General features: G+C 43.7%; 1 long non-coding RNA gene across 1 annotated transcript in view; it reads left to right on the top strand.

Annotated features, from left to right (window-relative positions):
• The first annotated feature begins 2928 nt into the window (after positions 1 to 2928).
• Positions 2929 to 23448, top strand: part of LOC143100893 (uncharacterized) — a 95460-nt gene continuing 74940 nt past the window's right edge. The window contains exon 1 of the long non-coding RNA XR_012981965.1: positions 2929 to 3011. This is a non-coding gene — a long non-coding RNA (uncharacterized LOC143100893). The remainder of the gene's footprint in view (positions 3012 to 23448) is intronic.

Raw genomic sequence — 23448 nt, 5'->3', positions numbered from 1 at the left:
CGAAATTCGAAGTGCAAATATGGTTTAAATGTGTAAACAAGACGCCTGATGTTTAATATATGTTAATGAATGGGCACAGTATTATTGTGTACAGTAATGGGCTATCAGTAGTATGAACAGTTCATGTGTTATGTGGTTTACATAAACTAGTAAACAACAGACATGTTAAAAGCTGGTATTGTGTTTCCTGAATTCTTACATTCAGGCATTCAAATGAAATGTAATTAAATAGCATATATATACTCTATCAGTGTATGATGCTTGCATGAGGGAAACATCCCAAAACAACGGCACCCATATAATTGCTGTTGTTTTGAGAAGTATTTTTCATGCAAGCATCATGCAACAATGCAAAAACAAAGAAACTAGTGTAGGCCTAATTATATTTTACATTAGTAAAGCAGTACTCTGATGTGCATGCTTTCACAAACTTTTGTGAACAATCTTAGCACTTTAAACATTGACTGTTTTAAAGTGCATATATAGCAATATAGTATAAAAATAATAATTGTGATCTCATTACAATTTGATAGGGGTTGGGAGGAAGGGGTGGGTTCATGTAGGTGGGCCCTATGACCCCAAAGTATGCCTTGACTGGGCCTCAGGTCAAAGAAGTTTGAGAAATGCTGATGTAGACAACAAAGCAGCAAGGAGGCGTCGTGTGATCATTTAAACAAGTTTTATGACGAGGTCGATGAGGGTGGGAAAAATCGTACATTTCTGTGCAAACTTTGCCCGCACTTCAGTCACATTGTCTTTTAAGAAAATGCAGTCCTTTTTTCGGTTCCAGCAGCCAACAACCTCAGAACTGACCCTTCAGGCCTCTCAGGAGGCGCTGGCCTTTAACCGCAGCCAGAAGAGAGTCAGCAGAAATTTGATTGCCTTTAAAAAATCTGACTTCTTAAAAAATCTTAAACTGGCTGCATTACGTGATTATTTCTGAGATTATTCTGATACGTTTTTAACCATGACCTATACACAGTTCTGGTTTGAAAATGTATCTCTTAAAATAATCACTTTATGCAGTCAGCTTAAGATGGCTTACTAGCAACTAACTAATTACCCTAGCAACAACCTAGAAACCACCCCTGTAATGTCAACCTAGCGACCACCATAGCAACCAGCATAGCAACCATGTTATTTATGCGTTTTAGCTTATTGGATGTTGCGTTAATGCAGACAACTTTTGATCCGTGTGCCCGATTTTCATAAATGAGGTACCGTTGGAATCCTTGGATGAGGCCGAGTTCCGTGCCACTGATCAAACCCACTCTTGCAGTTCCTCGGAACCGCAATTCTAGTTATTTATTATTCCTGTTCACCCACTTTTTGGCCGAACTACTGCTCCTAGACCGTTTGAGCTATCGACGCGGTTCGAACTCCAAAAATTCAGGCCCGAACCGGTGTAACTTGCTTGTTACTTTCGTGTCGCTGGCCCTTGTCGTTTTCGCGGTATTCCCGTTTTTCTGCGTTTTTCGGCCCCATTGAAATGAATGGCGGAATGTTCAAGGATTCTAATTCGATTGTGACATCACAGCTCTAATTGTTTAAGCTTGCACCTGGCAGAGTTCTGAGCCATCTGGCAGAGCTCTAATGGGCTGGGCTGGGCTGTCTGTGTATATGAAGGTGTGTGCATGTAACTTTTGACCCGTATGCCCGATTTTCATAAATGAGGTACCGTTGGAATCCTTGGATGAGGCCGAGTTCCATGCCCCTGATCAAACCCACTCTTGCAGTTCCTCGGAACCGCAATTCTAGTTAGTGGGTTTGATCCAGCAAGACCACAGCATGGCAAAGCCATGCTGTGGGCTTGCGGAGCAAGCCCACTATTGTTCTTCTTAAGTTTACTTTATTTATTTATTATTCCTGTTCACCCACTTTTTGGCCGAACTACTGCTCCTAGACCGTTTGAGCTATCGACGCAGTTCGAACTCCAAAAATTCAGGCCCGAACCGGTGTAACTTGCTTGTTAATTTCGTGTCGCTGGCCCTTGTCGTTTTCGCGGTATTCCCGTTTTTCTGCGTTTTTTGGGCCCATTGAAATGAATGGCGGAATGTTCAGAATTCAAATTTCGATTGTGACATCACAGCTCTAATTGCTTAAGCTTGCACCTGGAAGAGTTCTAAGCCACCTGGCAGAGCTCTAATGGGCTGGGCTGGGCTGTCTGTGTATATGAAGGTGTGTGCATGTAACTTTTGACCAGTATGTCCGATTTTCATGAATGAGGTACCGTTGGAATCCTCGAATGAAGCCCAGTTCAATGCCTTGCCAGCACTAAGTGTAAAGGTAATGTAAAAAAAGATGAGACAGCGCGAAGCGCTGTCTCATCTTTTTTTTAAAGCCAAACCATGTTGATACAGGTCATTAAAAAAAATATATATATATTTTCCAAATCCATTCAGCCCAGTTCAAGGTCATGTGTCTCCTCTTTTTTTTAAAGCCAAACCATGTTCATATAGGTCATTAAAAAAATAAATAAATAAAGTATTTTCCCAATCCATTCAGCCCAGTTCTATGCCCAGCTAGCTCCATTCAAACACAGTCATGTGTACAGTTGTATAGATTATTACATTGAGAAACACGCATTCATACAGACACTATGCACATCCACGCATCACTATTCAAGTTAAGTTACTCATTATTGCCCGGCAAGAAGTCCACACTCAATTCAATTGTCCTGCCACGATCTGTGGAGCTTACAGACAACGTTATATTACTATAGGTTCTGTATGCTATTTAAAGCCGACCTAACGATGAGTCCCTTTAAGACGGTGTGTTGCAATGCATTCTGGGTGCTGTGCTGTGATTCGACGGCTCGTCACCTGACCCACCAAACAACAACTCTCTGGGATGTGGCAAATATCGCGTAAAAACCTTGTTGCCGGAACAACAGGGAAAAGGCAACAGGATAGCAGCACGAAAGATACACAGGATACACACGGAATTTTGATGGACGTCCTTATCAGTCTATGGTCTAACTTATAAACGTGTCGGGTCAACGTCAACGATAAGTAAGTTAGGCTAACGTAAACGTTAGCTATTTGCTGTTGTCATATGCTAGTGCTATATGCTTTAGGCTACGTGATGGCCATTTATCACACTAATTTTAGGTACTACTTTTACGAGGTCTGTAGTTCTGTCAAAATGTATCTTATCGTTGAACAGACTACAAGGTTATCTTCCTTAGACTTCGTAGATGTAGTTACTACAATTTGGAAGCGAATTTCGAAGTGTAAATATGGTTTTAGTGTGTAAACAGACCAACCGCGATTTTGCAATGATGTTAATGGAGCCTTTTATGTAGGGCTTCTAGGCTACTTTCACGAAGTCTGTAGTTCTGTCAAAATGTATCTTATCTGTGAACATACTACATGATTATCTTCCTTAGACTTCGTAGATGTAGTTACTACAATTTGGAAGCGAATTTCAAAGTGTAAATATGGTTTTAGTGTGTAAACAGACCAACCGCGATTTTGCAATGAAGTGAATATGGAGCCTTTTATGTAGGACTACTAGGCTACTTTCACGAAGTCTGTAGTTCTGTCAAAATTGATCTTATCTATGAACAGACTACATGGTTATCTTCTTTAGACTTTGTAGATGTAGTTATTACAGTTTGGAAGCGAAATTCGAAGTGCAAATATGGTTTAAATGTGTAAACAAGACGCCTGATGTTTAATATATGTTAATGAATGGGCACAGTATTATTGTGTACAGTAATGGGCTATCAGTAGTATGTAAACAGTTCATGTGTTATGTGATTTACATAAACTAACAACAGAAATGTTAAAAGCTGGTATTGTGTTTCCTGAATTCTTACATTCAGGCATTCAAATGAAATGTAATTAAATAGCATATCAATCATGCAACAATGCAAAAACAATGAAACTAGTGTAGGCCTAATTATATTTTACATTAGTAAAGCAGTACTCGGATGTGCATGCTTTCACAAACTTTTGTAAACAATCTTAGCACTTTAAACATTGACTGTTTTGAAGTGCATGTAGGCAATTTAGTATAAAAATAATAATTGTGATATCATTACAATTTGATAGGGGTTGGGAGGAGGGGGTGGGTTCATGTAGGTGGGCCCTATGACCCCAAAGTATGCCTTGACTGGGCCTCAGGTCAAAGAAGTTTGAGAAATGCTGATGTAGACAACAAAGCAGCAAGGAGGCGTCGTGTGATCATTTAAACAAGTTTTATGACGAGGTCGATGAGGGTGGGAAAAATCGTACACTTCTGTGCAAACTTTGCCCGCACTTCAGTCACATTGTCTTTTAAGAAAATGCAGTCCTTTTTTCGGTTCCAGCAGCCAACAACCTCAGAACTGACCCTTCAGGCCTCTCAGGAGGCGCTGGCCTTTAACCGCAGCCAGAAGAGAGTCAGCAGAAATTTGATTGCCTTTAAAAAATCTGACTTCTTAAAAAATCTTAAACTGGCTGCATTACGTGATTATTTCTGAGATTCTGATACGTTTTTAACCATGACCTATACACAGTTCTGGTTTGAAAATGTATCTCTTAAAATAATCACTTTATGCAGTCAGCTTAAGATGGCTTACTAGCAACTAACTAATTACCCTAGCAACAACCTAGAAACCACCCCTGTAATGTCAACCTAGCGACCACCATAGCAACCAGCATAGCAACCATGTTATTTATGCGTTTTAGCTTATTGGATGTTGCGTTAATGCAGACAACTTTTGATCTGTGTGCCCGATTTTCATAAATGAGGTACCGTTGGAATCCTTGGATGAGGCCGAGTTCCGTGCCACTGATCAAACCCACTCTTGCAGTTCCTCGGAACCGCAATTCTAGTTATTTATTATTCCTGTTCACCCACTTTTTGGCCGAACTACTGCTCCTAGACCGTTTGAGCTATCGACGCGGTTCGAACTCCAAAAATTCAGGCCCGAACCGGTGTAACTTGCTTGTTGATTTCGTGTCGCTGGCCCTTGTCGTTTTCGCGGTATTCCCGTTTTTCTGCGTTTTTTGGGCCCATTGAAATGAATGGCGGAATGTTCAGAATTCAAATTTCGATTGTGACATCACAGCTCTAATTGCTTAAGCTTGCACCTGGAAGAGTTCTAAGCCACCTGGCAGAGCTATAATGGGCTGGGCTGGGCTGTCTGTGTATATGAAGGTGTGTGCATGTAACTTTTGACCCGTATGTCCGATTTTCATAAATGAGGTACCGTTGGAATCCTTGGATAAGGCCGAGTTCCATGCCCCTGATCGATCAAACCCACTCTTGCAGTTCCTCGGAACCGCAATTCTAGTTATTTATTATTCCTGTTCACCCACTTTTTGGCCGAACTACTGCTCCTAGACCGTTTGAGCTATCGACGCGGTTCGAACTCCAAAAATTCAGGCCCGAACCGGTGTAACTTGCTTGTTACTTTCGTGTCGCTGGCCCTTGTCGTTTTCGCGGTATTCCCGTTTTTCTGCGTTTTTCGGCCCCATTGAAATGAATGGCGGAATGTTCAAGGATTCTAATTCGATTGTGACATCACAGCTCTAATTGTTTAAGCTTGCACCTGGCAGAGTTCTGAGCCATCTGGCAGAGCTCTAATGGGCTGGGCTGGGCTGTCTGTGTATATGAAGGTGTGTGCATGTAACTTTTGACCCGTATGCCCGATTTTCATAAATGAGGTACCGTTGGAATCCTTGGATGAGGCCGAGTTCCATGCCCCTGATCAAACCCACTCTTGCAGTTCCTCGGAACCGCAATTCTAGTTAATATTATTATTCCCGTCTCCCTAATTTTCTTCCACCTCCTGTGCCTAGGCCCTTTGAGACAGAGACACCGTTCCAACTTTAAAACGTCCGGGCAGTACCGGTGTAACTTGCTCGAGAAGATGACGTCAATTGGGCGTGTCGTTCGTCCGCCATATTGGATTGAATAGAAAGCTAAACTAAATTTTCACAGGTCACAAATTTGGTCCGAACGCCACGAAACTTGATGTGCATTATCATTGGACCAAGCCTCACAAAAGTTACTAGAAGGATTTTTGATTTTCGAAAGCGTTTGCCCGTCACAGCCAAACGAAATCGGCGGCAAAGCTCCGAAACAGGAAGTCGTCCATATCTCAGGAACACTGTCACATATCGATACCAAATTTTGTATATGAACTGGGGACTCCAGTGTGAGGGTGCATAAGCTAAAAAAAAAAAGAAATATTCCAAAAGTTTCCATGATTTGGCAAACCACCCACAGGTATTTGGTAACTCTCACCATTCACCTTTGCACCATTCACCTTCTATCACAATGCCTTCCAAGTATGCTCAATGTCTCTGGGTAGCCACAATGTCTCCGGGCAACCTTGCCCAATCATGAAATCCTTGCTCTGCCATGGGATAGTATGGACTTACGAACTGAAATAGCAAGGAGAACACTAGCTATATATAGCTTACATAATAGAGTTGTTTTCACATTGACGGTATTCAAATTAAATTTTTCATTATTGTTAAATATCATGATGGGAGAGTATTATTAAACATGTTACAAGTATGCATATGTTTATGGGCATTTAGGTTTTACTGTGTTTTGTTGTAAAGACATGCAAGGCATTCTGGGCCGTAATGAAAAGTGGTCGGCAGCACTCCATAGGCTACGTATTAATATGAATAGGTGTTTCTGTACACCTAGGGACAATAAACAGCTATCTCTGTTACAAAAACGAGCTGGTAATCGCTCATTGAAGAGGGAACTATGATAAAAAGATTGTTTTCCTAAAAGCATGGAGTTGACGAAAGAATAAGCAAGCAATGTCACTTTAATGTTAAATAGCCTAACGCTAGGTTGGCAACGTTGTATTACATTTAACTGAATACGTGTGAGCTTTACAAGTAAGGAAGGTGCAAATATTATGTAATTTATCATGGGAAACCTCCCGGGGCCCGTCGCTACCCCCGCAATGCAATTGCTGGAAAATTCTATACAGGTCCTTTCTGACTACCGGCGTGCCTTTGACCAGGCCAAGGCTACAGCGCAGACGCTCACAAATTAATTGGGGGTTCAGAGTACATTTGAAAATGTTAGAGCACGGAGAGTGAAGCGAACTATCGGAAGATGAGCGCTTAACCGATGCAGAGAAATTCTTCAAAGTCCAGGTATTTAATGCAACTCTGGACATCATAATCAGTCAGCTCTCCCAACGATTTGCAAGTATGCGGGAAACTTGTCATGTGTTTGAGTCTTTACGTCCTATGACCCTTCAACTCGCAGGTGATAATGAACTGCTTGAAAAGGCAAGACGTTTGTCAGACCATTATAGCAGGGACATTGCACCGACATTCCCAACACAACTCCTCTCATTCAGGTCTTGCTTTAAAGCAGAGATTTCACAGAAGTCATTTATTTTTCAACTTGCCAAAATGCTGGTGGTAGATTATGACAGTGTAACATCCACATTCGGGTAAGTGTGTACTGCTCTCATGTTGTTTCTGACATGGCCTGTGACTGTGGCAACAGCTGAGCGATCTTTTTCCAAACTCAAACTTATTAAGGAGCAGCATGGGGCAGGAGAGGCTCAGTGGGTTAGCTATCCTGTCCATTGAAAATACGAGAGCAAGAGCATTAAATATTGGGAACATCGTTAACGATTCAACGAAAGGCTCGTAAGATGGCCTTCTTCTAATGGCCTAATTCACGCATATTGGGGATTGTATGCATATGAATGATTTTATTTGGTTTCTGCACGGTTAAATAAGTTAGGCTACATAAAGTTTTGTATCTGCGCAGTGCGAGTTTTTAAGCAAGCAAGGCTTGCAGTTTCAGCAGAGGGTTGAAGAAGCGCATTGAGTGTTCCCATAATTCCATGCGAGTTGATGTTAATGCAGTAATATTAGATTACCATGGCCTGCAGGCTGTTAATAAAATTATGTTTAATGTTTTCACATGTAATGCATCCTATGTAGTCGTGTGTTTTTATTTGAAATTGTAATATGTAATTACTAAACTACTTCGGTGCCTCAGGCCCTTTGTATAAACAATTAAAGTCACCCTTAATGTGTATTGCATGTATCAGAGCTAATTCATCCTGGGCCAATTTATGTCGATATGGGCCCGCTAAGTGCTCTCGCACCTGGGCCCACCATTGGTTTGTTACGCCACTGCGTAATGCCATGGTGATTTGATATGAGATGCTAGCACTCGTAACTTCGTCACATGTAAGTTTTAGGACTGTTATTATTTATTACTAACAGTAATTCATGAAGCACTTTAGCCCTGAAAGTAGTACCTGCGTCTGTGACAGTTTAAGGGAACTTGCATTGTAGGCATAACTAAGGGATGCAATAACACCACCAACAACCAAAACTAGCCTACTCATTGTCAACATGTACATGAAATGTAAATTTTCAAATTAAAATGTTTTCTTTGCAAACGTAGGCATAGGCGTATGGTGAAAGATTAATTTGATAATGCTGCTGTGTGAATCACGGTAAGCGTGAATGAAGTGGCCACTTCTTAATGGGACCCACTGTATGGAAGTGGGCTAAGTAAAATAGAGATGTTTTAAATAAGATAAGGTTAATCAGAATTCTACGATATGCCCGCTTGACAACGGCAGAGATAGAACTGGCCTTTGGCCATAGCAACCATCCATTTAGAACGACTGGCCTTCATAGCAACCAAAGATCTGAGCTGTGTTGCAATGTGAGGCAAAGTATAGAAAGGTGATATAACATACAGAGACAGGTCAAGAAATATAGTGCAGTGTAGACAGTAGTATACAGTTGATTTACAGACGGTGGTTTAGATTAATATGAAGTATTCCTTTATTCTGAGATAGGCTACATAGGCTCTCAAAACAACCCCAGGCTCACAAAACAATCCCAAACAGACATAAGGTCTTTATAGAGCAAATCTATATAGATTATTTGTCAAATAAACCAGTAAAACATAATTTGTGGGATGGAATATATAACATTCACACTCATAGCTCATATTTTATTAAAATAAATCAGCGAAAAAGTATCCTGACAAACAAGCAGCTTTTTAATGCCTTGGTCATATTTCATAATTTCAATTCCTCTGTAGGTTACCTGATAGCCCAGTTTGAGAGGTGCAAGACGTGTGACATTATTTATTTTTTGCAGCCAATCACTGCTGTTGTTTTATTTTATTGATTTGATCTCAGTCATAGAAGCTAAATTCGAAGGCAAGCCAAAGGTAAAATCCAACAAATCACATTCAACCTGCAAGCCAATAGTTGAATAGCCCTCTCCTAGAGCTTTTGAGATATTGCCACTGCTCCAACATTGAAAGGCACTGTTACAATGCCTGGATCAAGCCAGGTTCAGCATAGCGTATGCCACTGTCCGCTCACGTTGCTGACCGGACCAGGGCAAGCACACTTTCGCAGTTCCCGCCGGAAATGCAGTCTAGTTTAAATAGCAGGCCTACAACATAGAACATCAATGTGTGGTGGCCGGTTTTGATTTCGTGGTGCCCAGCCACAGATTAGTCAACGTATGGAAAACACTGAAGGTGTAAAATTAAAAATATTTAGCAGCACACGTTATGCTTGACGAATCGACGCTCATATTTTGCGTCAACGTATTTTTTGCGTCGACGTCATCGATTACGTCGACGCGTTGTCCCAGCCCTATGTGTTTGTCTTGTATGTCTTTGATTTAGTTCCTGTTTGTATTCATTGTGGTAACGGGACAATTCAGTCAGCTCTAAGGGTCAGCCTGTGTCATCCGGGCCTAGTGTGATTACTGTTGTTGTCTGTATTGTTCGTTGTCTGTTGTGGTTTGTTTTGCAGGAGTAGGGGGTGCTACAGGGGAGGCTGGTCACCTGGTGTTGGTGGGAGTCTAGCTTGTAGTGCATGTGTGGCTTCACTGTGTGTGTTTCCAGTACTGTTCACCTGTGTGGGTTGCGGTGGTTGCTGTCTCCTATATCCACGTGTGATCCTGACATCCCTTTCTTCAGGATAGCCTGCCTCCCTCTGGTAAGCCCCTTCCTCCTGTTCAACTAATTGTCTTGTCTTATGTTTTGTTACCTTCCCACTCAGTGGCACAAAGTTGTACATTTTTAATAATAAATTCATATTTTCTTAGTCTGTGTTACAGCTTTCCTTCCGGTCTAGGTTTCTCTTAATTTGTTCATCCTCTGTGCTTAAATAAAAACAATTTTGTGGAACTCTGTCTCCGTCTCATGCCTGAACCTGTGAGCCTGTTGAGTCTTTTGATGAACAGAAACCTGTTCCCTGGTTTGATACTAGGGTGGCGTAGTCAGCTACTAAATTAAACTTCTTGCCAGTTCTTGATAACGCCACATTTTGGCGTAGTCGGGCAGGATTGCATACGAACAGAGACAGACATTCCACTGTTCTTTTCTTTTTACCTAAAACAAAACAAAAACTGGTCTAGAATTGTCTATTGTTGTGTATTTTGTCTTTCTATGACTTTCTTCCTTTAGAGGCAAAACAGCGGCCAGCACAGGGTGGCAGCAGTTAACAGCCTTATACAACATTTCTGGTGAGTGAATTCAGCATTTTGCAACCTGCTGTGAGGGTTTTCATAGACTTTTTGCAGTGTAGCCCTACGTGTGGTGCACAAACTTGGAAGTAGGTCCTAACTGTGGTGTGTGTGTGTGTGTGCATGTCAGCTTGGCAGGAGAATCAGAGAGCGGTCACATACCTGTGGCATCCTCGCGCTCCCGGCCCGGTACTCCGATACTTGTAGCCCTATGGCCAACCCAAGCGATGGTTCTAGTACACGTTCAAGTTTTTATTATAATTTGATGGTGCTTTTTCCAAAACCAAAATATAGTCCACAAATGGCGGCAACGTGCGGGGACAAACAGGCAACAGCTCCCGCTGGGCCTTCCACAACGAATCGCTGCCAAAAACAGTTTCTCCCACCAAAAGGTTACGACAGGTGTTCAATTTACCAATTAGCCACAGGTAGTGACATCACTGAAACCCCGCCTGTAAGTCAGTGCTTGCCCTACAATGTGACCCTAACCCATACATGGGCAACATACGGCCCGCGGGCCACATCCGGCCCGTGGGCTTTCCCTGACCGGCCCGCGTAAGGTCCGTGAAAGAACAATAGTCAAGAGTCTAGCATAGAGATAATGCATGCAAATCAATATCGTTGTTTTTATTTTGAAAGCGACTGCTATTTGTACGCCCATACATTTGTGTGTGGATGCGGCGACGTAAACACCCTCACTGATGTGCTGGTGAATAGAAAAATGCTTCTGCGTCGACACAATGCAGTTGCCTTTACGTCGGCGTAAACCTTTCAAAGTTTTGTGTCTCTTATGTCTGCGTCGCTCACCACCGCAAAGGTTGTTAGAACGAACTCCAACTGCTGCTCGTTGGCGATACGAAGTGTTCATTTCAAAACGTTACTGGCAGATAGACAGTTTACAATCGGATAACCCCGTAATTGTAACCAAAATATGTCTGAGTTTATTTGCAAAGCTTGTTTTATTTGCAAAAATGTTAGCGAACTAGTATGATGCTACTACCCACAGGTTGCTTGAAGCAGCCGGCTCAACACAGAGCGAGTTCACCAATCACAGTTATGTGCATAAAGTTAAAGCAAAAACATAGCCTACATTTTTAAAATAGTTTTCTTTGTGCATGTTGATTAACTAATGACAGCCTACTCTTGTCTGCTTCACATTTTCGTAGTCTAATTCTGCATAGAGTTAATTTAATGATGGTAATGATTTAATGATGAAATATTGCTGAGTGTTGATGAAATGGTGGCACGGCCTATCGGTTGTACTGACTCCTTCACATTTTCATGACCTAGCCTAATTATATAGATATTGTAGTACTTTTTTATATCAGTCTTTGAAAACTGAAAAAAATGTCAATGTCAAAAAATCTTTTTCGAGAATGAGGATTAAATACTGGACATAGATTAAATATTGCTGTTTTTCCTTTGTCTCCCTCACATTTTCATCTGTTCTAACGACTAGTAAACAAAACCATATGATTTACTTAATGTTATACAAGAACAGAATAGAATTGAACAGAATTGAGTTCAGACTTGAGTTCGGTATTTTGAGTCCGGCCCTCCTCAACAGTCCCAGTTTGTCATGTGGCCCCTTGGGGAAATTAGTTGCCCACCCCTGCTCTATACTATAGACAACATTCACCTGAAACCCCCTGAATCACCAGGGGCTTTCTCCTATCTGACAGCAAGGGATGTGGGTGCATCTTATCAGAGAGGGCATCAAATTTCCCAGGTTACAGAAACATATGCATTAACTTTGCTGTTTTACAACTGACAATGTTTTATGTCTCGCATGGAGACATTTAACATGATAACAAACATGAACAGATGATCATTTTCTCATTTTACAAATATAGTTAGACTTGAACTGGCTTTTAGGTCTCTCTCTGCAACCTCTCCAAGAACCTTAAACGGGGAGAGGGGAAGAGGCCCTAAACCCTTATGACCTTTATTGTTTTTCTTTTCACCAGAACTTTTCAGCCTTAGTAAGCTGTGAAATACATGGATGCCAGTGAAAAAGTGTTGAAACGGGCAACATAAGAGAACTCGTATATAACAACATACAACTCTCATAAGTCACACACAGTCACAGAAGCATATTGTGTACCATGTGTGGGGCAATACAAAGTGTACAGTGATACAATTTAATGGGTTGTATATATTACATTACATTACATTACATTTAGCAGACACTTCTTGACCAAAGTGACTTATGTCAGCTATATTACAAGGGATCACATTGTCCCCGGAGCAACTTGGGGTTAAGTGGCTTGCTCAAGGGCACAACGGTGGAAGCCGGGAATTGAACCGACAACTTTCAGGCTACTGCACACTAGCCCAGCTCCTTAACCACTACACTACCACTGCCCCATATATATATAATAGCTTTAAAGTTGACTATTTCCACGATGAAGATCAATCTATGTTGAAGACCACAATAACTGTCTGTCTGAATGTCAAGGTGACATTGTGCAGAAAACCGCAGACAGTAGAACCTGGTCTGCCATGACATAATATGCACAGTGCAAAAGCAGACAACAGGAAACACAACAGGAAATGGAGGTAGGGTGGCATTTAGCTAGTGCTGCTTGACTGCTCATTTTCCCATGCTTGGCCAAAAACATAGAATATAGACAGAATTGTGTCTGATGGGGCACAATTGAACCTCTCGTTTGGAAGAGACATTCTGTTTTCGTGAATCATAATAATCATGATGATCATGTGATAATCACATAATCATGACTCACTTAGTTCACAATTTGCCAGACTTTGTGTCCACTCTTAGGGACCGTTCGTTATTTATAAACGGGGTCACCGGAGGGATTTTGAGTGCTTCAATCAAAAGTTGCATGACCCTCCCCTGCCTGCAAGAAAATTTTCAACGACCCTCCAGCAGTCCTTTCAAAAAAGACATGACCCTCCCCGGCCAATCGTCGATAGGCCTACCTAGCGCTATATGGAGCGCTATGAAAACACATCGACTTAAGCAATCGTTCTAAACTCACCCTCTGCTTTCTGATCTTACACATCACACTTCACCAAGATGGTGGCCATTTCTGTAGATTTACTCACTAACATTGTTGTGGAAACACAATAAGCATGGAAACTAAATGCACACTTCCTGCAACTGCATTAGCCTACTTGAAATAATTTACTCCTCTAGTAATGAAATAAAACAATAAAACATTGAGACCATTCAACAAAGCACACTGGGTAATGACAAATTCAACACATGAACTTGTTGCTATGGACTCGTCTCTAGGCTTCCTCAGTCGTAAAGCTGCCGAAGCTGAACATTATCCAAAACTCAATTTCTCAGACGAGCGTCAATTTGGGAGCTTGCTACACTCCTTTCTTCTCAAATGACTTGAAAAGACCGTTTGCACAATTTCACAAATAATCACAGGGACCGAAAATACATGCCAACTTTTTCCGGGTTTAGGCCTATCATTTTAACTTTTCCCCGCTGTCTTGCCGTTTTAATATTTTCCCGTAGAATATCCCATATTACTGTAATACTCTCATAACATTAGTCCTGCATTCTGGCCTGTCTCTGTGTTGTCCTGTTGTTACCCCTTGCCCTTCCAGAGAAACAGATGTATTCAAATCATCGTTTTGCTTGCTTGAATGCGAACTCAGAGTGATGTTAACCTACAGTAGGCCTATTTAAGTTAACGACGTGGTTGTTGTGAGAGCACGATTCATTGGCGCTTGCAGTGTTCGGCCGTAGGCTATGTCTACGTGCGCACCTGCCGGGCTAAGAGCCAAAGAAATCCCCCTGTATATTCACTCCAAGTTGGCCTACCATAACTTACCAACTCTAGCCTACACTGTAGTCCATAAACTGGCTATTTATATGACCAATGTATTTGTATTCTGTATTCTGCTTTATGAAGCAGAATTTACGCACTGCTACTTGGAACGTAACACATTTTTGTTGGCAGGAGAGAGAATGACAGCGATTAACAAATTGCACTTGTTGCTGGTTACCAATAAATACTATATATTTTTTTGCAAACAACAAAAACAGAAAGGATGGAGACAGCAAAGCTAGAGATGGGCAGGAACAAGGTCAATTGGTAGAAATGCTTGACAGAGCTATGGAACGAAAGAGAACGTTATATGGCGACAGAAATCAACAATCAAACAAGCCACTTTGATTTTTTGCTGTTTTCATTAATACAAAAGATGGGTGACCCCCCCCCCCCCTAGACAAAAAAAGTTAGGTGACCCTCCCCTCAACAAAGAATAAAGGAGATTTTATTCCTTATCTGTCCAATTATAATGATATGGACGGTTGCTTATCTTTTGTCGTGGAAAAACCGGTCCACTTCTGAATCCATTGAACAATTTATCACTTAACTACTTACTAATTAGCACTCTGGAACAAAGCGTCCGAAGGAGACAATGCAGACAGGAGATCTCTGAAGACTGTTGATCTTTATTCACCGTATTGCAGTGATAGTCCAGCCTAAACGATGTCCAGACCAGGTGTCAAGCAATAGGGTGATGTGAGATGTCATCAGCTGGCGCCCCCGATGAGATCTGAAATCAAAATGGCTGCGGCCTATCTTTTATACTCCTTTTACCTTGAAGTTGGGCCTTCTCGCCTCCCTCGAAAGACACCTGTTGGCCTATCAGCATCCACCAAGGTTACGACTATTGGTGGAACCCATTGTCTCATCATGCATAAATTATATGCAAAACTGTCTTCTTCTGGGTTTTTCCCAGATTCTGTTTTTTTCCAGTTGTAACAGGGCTTCTTATCTTGCCACCTGTTACTTGGCCTTGCTGTTACCACCATTACATCATCCAATTACATCATCCTCTCGCTCTCGGCCATCTAGTTCACTGTGAACTCCTTCACCTCGACCATCTAGCCAGGTGTCACTGTGAACTCCTTCACCCCACTCCTTGACTGCCGGTCTGGTCTGTTTAAGATGTGTACAGGCCTTGAAGTCTCATAATAATTGCAGTAATATCAAAGTTTATAAAAAAACATACATGCATCCTTTAAGTCATAGAAATCCACCACATATTCCCTCCTTTGAGGCTAAATTAGCCTCACTCTACAGCAAGCATACTTGACATGTCATGACCTAATATATTGTCAAGACCTGGTTATCCAGACATGCGTGAGCATTTACTATGGAACCTTGTATATGGTTAGCACCCTTCCTAAGTGATGAGTATACAATTTTCATTATCATATGTGTAATTGCAAAAAAAATGTATATATATATAAATGTAAATGTAATATATCATTACCTAATCTATTAAAATGATGACTATGCACTAGTACTCTCAGATATGTGTAATATTGCTAAATGATCGACCTGGACGCCCAGACCGGGTGACAAAAAGACCGATTTTTATTATGAACAATGGCTAGGACCCGAGACGGATTTGTCCCCAAAGCCAAACAATATGTCAGTCACTTTGAGCATAAACATAATTTTCATGCAACGGCCATCGTGACAATTCGGAGTTACATAACAACATCATGATCGCATTTGTCCCCAATCTGCCAATCCGTTTTCTCCTCACATATTTGTAAGTAAAGTATATATTGATTATATATTGATTTAGGTTGATTATTTTCCTTACATGTCCCACCCCCCTGTTCTCCCGTAGCATCGCCCCCCCTTAGATATCTCCCAGATATCTCAACACTTATGCCCCTTCCGGGCTGGGTGGACGTCACCGGTCGCAAGTGTACGCCACACTATGGAGCCGGGCCGTCAGCCCCCTGCCTTAGGTTGCCCCTGCTGACCAAAATGGGGTCTTACCCGTCCTTGGGCACTGCCTGAGCCACAAACTCCGCCACGCCTTGCGGCGGGCCGGGGCCAGCACACGGCAGGCTGGGGTGAGAGCATGTAATATAGGTTTCAAGCAAGCATTACTATTCAACTGTTCTGGATGGCCTTGCAGGTGAGGGCTTATCCTCCACAATTCTAAGTTTCATCTATGCGTAATAAGTAGTTGTTAGCAATACATCAACATCCCTTTTACCTTTCCCTTGTCGCTTTATGCTTTTTTGAGGCGACTATTCGTATCAGGTCACAGCCCATGACTTCTATCCTTTTTCTATGTCACCTGGGCGTGCAGGTACATGTCCTGTGAGGTACCTATCAGTATTGTGTGTGTGTGTGTGTGTGCGTAGACATAGCATCTATGTATTATTGTGGATCGGTGTGGGCACCTAGCAGGGCCCCACCCTATTCTTGCCCACTCGAAGGAGGAAGCTCCAGATAAGCCTAGAGCCCTTCCAACACCATTATATTCTCATATTACTTTCTCCTATACATATCATCTCCCATAATCATCAATTGTTTGGCCACTGCCTGTGAGCAGATCCTCCTACAACATTGGGTGATGCAACAAAACAGTCCTAAGACAAGGGCAGCTCCGAACAGCAATGTACCAAGAGATGCCACAATCAGTGCTCCCAGTGACCCAAAGTTGTTTTTTAGCCACTGAGTCACTGGACTAAAAAATACCTGACACATCACCTACATCTAATGTTATATTCTTCTATTCTTTTCCCGAACTTTCATGAGCTTCAGTGTTCAGGATCTTAAGTCTATCCATTGCCTTTACAACACCCTCCATGTCTTCATCTGTTCCAGGGATGTACGTACAACATGAGTCTGTCCCCATTGTCTTGTTCTCTACTACCATCCTATGAAGTCCTCTGTAGTGGCTGGTCTGTCATTAGGAAGGTCAAAAGAGTACCAGATTCCCCAGTCGATTGCATCCCTCTACTGGTGCAGCAGCGGCGGTGTTGTCACTTTCCCTCCTTCTTCTGGTTCCGACGCTTCTTTGGTGTAGCCATCATTGTAGGGGTTTTTGGAGTCGACTGTACAGCCAGCTGCAGTGACTTCTAGAGGGCTCGTTACAGGGATGGCTGTCTCTCGGGGCAGCTGGCATGGTCTCAGATACCTGGGGTTCGGAAGTGGCCTCAGTTCTGGGTGGAAGTGTCCGCCTCCTCCCGTTTGGGCCTGGCTCGACCCCATCATTAACAGCACCTGCAGGAACAGATAGGGGAGAGAAAACACCATGCCCCCTAGGCACATCACGCCTAGGGAAGTATCAGGAGCTGGCAGTATCCTCCTTGCCATACCCCTACTCGTACTTGATTCTCCCCCGGATTCCCCACCACCATCATCCACCCCAGGGGAGTCTGGTGGGGGTCCCGGCGGTCCTTGGTTCCCCTGATCATCGTCCGGCTCCTCCGTTCTTCTCTGTGACACCGCCCTGAATGGGCCCTTCTTCGGACCCCCTCTCCAATCTCCTTTCTCTTCTTCCGCTCATTCAAAATTGCCCTGTGAACTTGGGAAAGTTGTTTAGTATAACTGCTCACTTTCTGCTCCCATATTTCTAGCGAGGGTTTCCGTCACTAATTCACAGAGTAGGAATAACTCTTCCAGTCACCATTTCATGCGGCGTTAGGTGCATGGTGCGATTTTTTCACATTATCATTAATGCAATTGACAATGCATCTACCCAATTTAGATTTGGCAAATTTGGATCTGCGCTCAATCTCTACCATTATTACTGCTAATTATTTCTGGAATTCCGAACCTGGGGATCACTTCTTGCCAGAAAATGAATCACAGTCTTTTCATCCTGTCCCCTGCTTGGTCAGGCTTCCACCCACCTTGAGTATCGACATACTATCACTAGAACATGTTTGTATGAATTGACTGTTTTTCCCATGCCAATGTAATCCAGTACCAGATGTTTGAATGGACCTTCTGGGAGTGGAATGTGTCCCAGGGGTCTTGGCCCTATGCCTGTTTTTATGCCTTTCCTTGAGTTGCTTATTGCACAAATGTGACCGTTCCTCAACACATAAGCAATGCGATCCTGAAGCGATGGTGCCCAGAATCCTCTGTCAAGAATCTGCTGCCTTATATCCTCCCTTGCACTGTGAGAAACACAATGTGCCTGATCTATTAGGAGATCGAGGAGACAATTTGGGGCCACCATCCTTCCATCATGATTCCTCCAGACCCCATCACCTCCCTTTGTAACCCCTCTCTGTTCCCACAACACTTTCTCAGTATCAAGCCTCTTTTATGTCATCCAGTCGTAGTTGGGGGCCGACTCTATGACAACTCTGACCCTCCTGCCATCTGGTAGATCTGCTATAGCTGGAGCCTGTACGGCCACTGACTCTGAGTCTGACAGGACTCGGTCAATCAAACCTGACAGGTACCTGGCCTCACAGGGTTTGTCCCAGCATTCAGGGCAGTCTGCCCTTTGGCATAATGCACAACAGAGGGGATCCTGATGATGTATACGTTCGTCATCATACCATTTAGAGCACCCTGTGCACTCATTATAATGTTATGGGCACTTTGTGGGGCATGGCATAGTACATGGCACGCCATCCAAATTTGACTCGAACAACACTGTATGTGGTTCATTCTCCTGAGGGGGTTTTGGGACTGCATTAAGCCTTCTTGCCTCTAAGGCAGCTTCCTTTGCTACCTCATCTGCCTTAGCATGACCTACGGTAATGCCCCTTACAGTGTGCTTTGTATTTGCATATAGCTAGCGTTTTTTGGTCGCATTATGGCAGCTAATAATAACTGAATTTCTGAATAACATCTGATTTTTAAAATTTTTTTTTTTTTTTTTTAAGCCTCTTTGCCTCCACTGTGCGCCATGCACATGGCAAACATTGTGAGTGTATGCACTGTCAATATATATGGTTGCCTCCTGTCCTTCCGCTAGTGAGCATGCTGCTGTTAATGCTTTAAGCTCCGCTAGTTGAGCTGAACACGGTTGTGTACCGGGCTCGCACATGACTGTAATTATTATTATTATTTTTTTTTTTTACAATGTTTGCACTACACTGAACCCTGCGCCTGCATGTGTTTTGTTGTCATAATTTTGACTACAGCATCTACAAAGTATGTTATCCCATCCCCCAGTAGCTCACTCTCTTGATGCTCCCTAAGCTTACAGAAGGCTACTGAGTCTGCTACACAGTTGTGTGGTAAACCCTCATAGTCGAGAGTAACAAGATCTGCTGGTTTTCCTGCTGTGTCTCATGTCCTTAAGCTGACATCAGGGCAAAGGGACAGATTGTAATATCTGAGCTGTCTCTGGGGTGTCAGGCAGAACTTTCCTTGTTCAACTAACTGGGCTATTGCACGACTGATGTGTATGATCACTGACCATCCCATGGTAATGCTGGAGGCCTTGACATATGCTGAATACACTGCCTCAAGTTCCTGAAAGCATGGTGGATAACCCTGAGCAACTGCCTCCAGTTAAGAGCTATAGTACGCAATTGCTTGTTTGCTTCTCCCATGACACTGTGTCTGCGATAAATAGCTGTTATGTATGCGTCCTTTCCCTCCCCTTTCTTCACTGACACATACAGGTGGAATGGTTTTCCATAGTCCGGCAGTGCAAGAGCAGGTGCTTGCTGCAGTTCTCCCTTGATGCGCTCAAATGCTTCATTTCTATCCATTGTCCAGGTGAGGCGGTTCTTCAGATTGTTGGTTTCTGCATTCATGATCATAGCTCGGAGTGGAGCTATGTTCTGTTCATAGCACTCTACCCAGTCACTACTGAATCCTATGAGGCCACTGAACGACATCATCTGTTTTACCATGGTTGGTCTTGGTACCTTTGTGATGGCCTCAATATGCTCTGGGGCAATTCCCTTGTGTCCACCTAAATAGATCACCTTGGGCTGGGCGAATTGCAGTTTTTTCTTGACACTTTGTACCCCCCTTCGGCCAGAACGGTTAACACATGGGCTGTGTCCTTTTTCACAAGTTTCTCTGTCCAGGGCACATATCAAAATGTCATCGAAATAGTGCAGGATCGTGCTCTGACACGTGATGCGCTTTAGGTTATTAGCTTTTCAATTTGAGGTCCTTAGGCAAACGATTGTATTGATAAGTTTTCCCCAAATATTGGAATGCAAAAAGTTCCTTGCTCGCTGGTGCCACTCTAATGGAGAAGTAAGCTTGCGTTAAATCTATGACGGAAAACGTGATAGTGTCAGACGTGATGTTTGTCAGTACACATTAGCATGTGGTATGTCTGCCGGATAGTCCTCAATGCACGCATTCACCGGCCTGAGATCTTGGATGATTCTCCATCTCACTCAATCTGCCTTTCGTATAGAGAAAATAGGCAACGTGTTGCACCTTGCGCTTGGGACTTCTTCTAGGACTCCTCCTTGCAGAAGGTCTTCAATCATTTCCTTAATTCCTTCAACTGCTTCTGCTGAGAGTGGGTATTGTGGCTGGAATGGCAACGTTACTACTGGTTTCAATTTTACTTCTACGGGGCTTGCTGACTTAACCAGTCCTATGTCTCCATCTCCTTGGGACCACACCACGGATGGTACTATGGCTAATATTCTTTCCACGTGCTTCTCATCCATTTCCGTTGCCTCCTGCAGCATCATCATTTTTCAGGCTGCTTGTTTTGGCTCCACAAGTTTCTCTTCTGCTTCACGATCCATGCATTGTGTCACATTTCTGTCCCCGTCTGGGTCAAACCTGCTGAAGTGCACATGATTCTTTTTGTCCCAGCATCGGTACCCTATTCCTGCCATCAGGCCATGCATGCAATAGGGATTGCCATATAGACAGGGTTTGACATACGGTATATTGAGGGCTTCTTCCAGGGCTGTTTCTTGACTTTGGCCTCTTTTCTGCTTCTCTTCAGTCTTTTCTGGGTTTAAGTCTGAGGCGTGTGCCGTCGGTGGTGCATCAGTCTCTTTAAAACGTCATGACAGGTGCTGCATGTATGTGTCCCAGTCTATATCATTGCTGTCAAAAGGTTTGTGTCGCGTTTTGTCCCAGCATCGTTGTCCTGCTCCTGGGAACAGCTTGTATAAACAGAATGCATTTCCATAGGGGCATCCTTTGGCATAAGGTATGTCCCTCTGTTCCTGGAGTCCTGCATCCATGAGCTCGATTATTTGTGGGACGCCCCATACGGTGATTGGGTTGTTTAGCGTTATTCTGTACATTGGACCGTCTTCTGGGTCAGTGGCTATTTGGACCAAATCATTTGTTGGCCCCTTCCATTTGGCACATCGAGCCTTGAGCATCACTGGGCCCATCTCTCTTGCTCTGTGTCCTTCCTTCTGCCACTTTTAACGTGATGTGGGGCATTGTTCCAGGCATGTCAAAGTGTATTCCCATATTCCCTCCTTCCATGAACTTCACGTCAGCGGCTACTCCTTCTTTAGCCACTATTACTGCGTGTATGTCCAGAGGAATGTGTTTCCAGCCTCCCACTTCTCTGTTCCACTTTTCCTCTCTTTCTTCATTTGGCGTCTGGTCAAACTTAATTGTGCAGTGAAAAGGACATCTTGGTGCTCGTAGATGGCCATGGAGGTTCCTTATTTGGTCTGCAAGTTTGTTGTATAGCTCTTGTTCCAGGTCTGGTTCCAACTGGCCGATCCAGTAAACTTGCTGGATCTTGCTTTGCGGAGGGCCATGTATCATCATAGCCATCTGGGTTGCTAACCCCGTTATCTGCTCTCCTGACGGGGAGCATTCAATTTGGAGTTTTAGATTGCACAACGCGTCCCGCCCCAGCAGGTTGACAGGCGTGTGTTCCGCTATTAACACTGGAATTCTAATTTCCTTGTCTTCTATTTGAATCGATACTGGGGCTGTCATTGGAATAAGCTGCGTTTTTCCCGAGAAACCCACCGTCTTCATAAATTTTCCTGAAGACCCGGGGAGGTGTTGGGCATCTTTTGGGTGAAGACAAGTGTACGTTGCTCCCGTGTCCACTAAACATTTAACCTCTCTGCCCTGTATTAGAACCTGCAGCATCGGTTCTGCGTCAGCTACCCTCGTTAGGGCGGGGAACTGACCCTCCCCTGGGTTTTCCGGGCCTTGTCAATAGAAGGCTCCCCTATAGGGGGAGACCGGGCCAGACTGAGTCTGCCCCTGTGATGGGCCTCCCCCATAATGGGTCGCCTGGTTGCCAAACTGGGCTTGGCCTTGTGGCGGGGCTCCTCCATATTGAGGTGTTTGACCTCCCTGTGGCATCTGTCCTTGTGCTTGGGGTGCTGGTCCCCCTTGGCCACTAGGCCGAGTCGGGCAGTCCCTGGAAATGTGTCCTATTCCTCCACATACCCAACATTGGAAGCCTCCTGGTCGTTGATTTTGTTGAGTACGTTGTTGTCCTCTTCCATAGCCTCCTCTTCCTGGCCCAAATCCCCCTCGGCGGGGCCCACCTCGGCGTCTGTTCTGTGGGTACCATTGTTGTCTCTGTTGTTGTATAGGCCCATACATCACTGGTTGAAATGTCATTGGTGGCATTTGTTGTGGCTGTATCACCCCCTGTTGCTGTATCACTGGTGCCGTTACAGGGTGCTGTACCACTGGTGTTGCCACAGGCTGCTGTACCACTGGTGTCGTTACAGGCTGCTGTACCATTGGTGTTGCCACAGGCTGCTGTACCATTGGTGTTGCCACAGGCTGCTGTACCATTTGTGTTGATTGTTGTTGTGGGGCAAGAGTCTGGGCTCCTGGTGCCGGGTCTGTGGCCGGCATCATTGGGGCTTGGGTAGCGGCCTTTTTTGCGCTTTTTGTCTCTTGGAACTGCATTTGAGTGAGTTTTCGCAATACCTCCTTTTCTTGTTGTTCCTTTTTATCTTCTCCTTGCCTGTGGAGTGTTACGTAGTGTGCCACTGCTAGTCTGAACTCATCTTTAGTCATGCAACCCAAGCGCCAGTCATTTTCTAACTGCCTTTACTGGTCTCGGCAGGGTGTCCATAACGGCCTGTCTGAATTGTATGGTGGATGCATATGATTCCTCTGGTCGCTGTTCCATCCTGGCTGTCCAGTCTTGGGCCGCCCTCTCCACAAAAGCTGCGGGATTGTCATCATCTTTAAGCTTCTCTACGTAGACGGCCGTGGGGCTGTACTGGTTTGGGTAGGCCGCCCTCAAGGCCTTCCATATT

The sequence above is a fragment of the Alosa pseudoharengus genome, unplaced genomic scaffold (assembly GCF_046254945.1).
Source record: "Alosa pseudoharengus isolate Yale_2024_CS ecotype anadromous, Long Island Sound unplaced genomic scaffold, YU_APseudo_1.1 YU_APseudo_1.1_scf_3, whole genome shotgun sequence".
In the NCBI taxonomy this organism is placed as follows: Eukaryota; Metazoa; Chordata; class Actinopteri; order Clupeiformes; family Clupeidae; genus Alosa; species Alosa pseudoharengus.
This window is presented reverse-complemented; position numbering and strand designations above follow the sequence as displayed.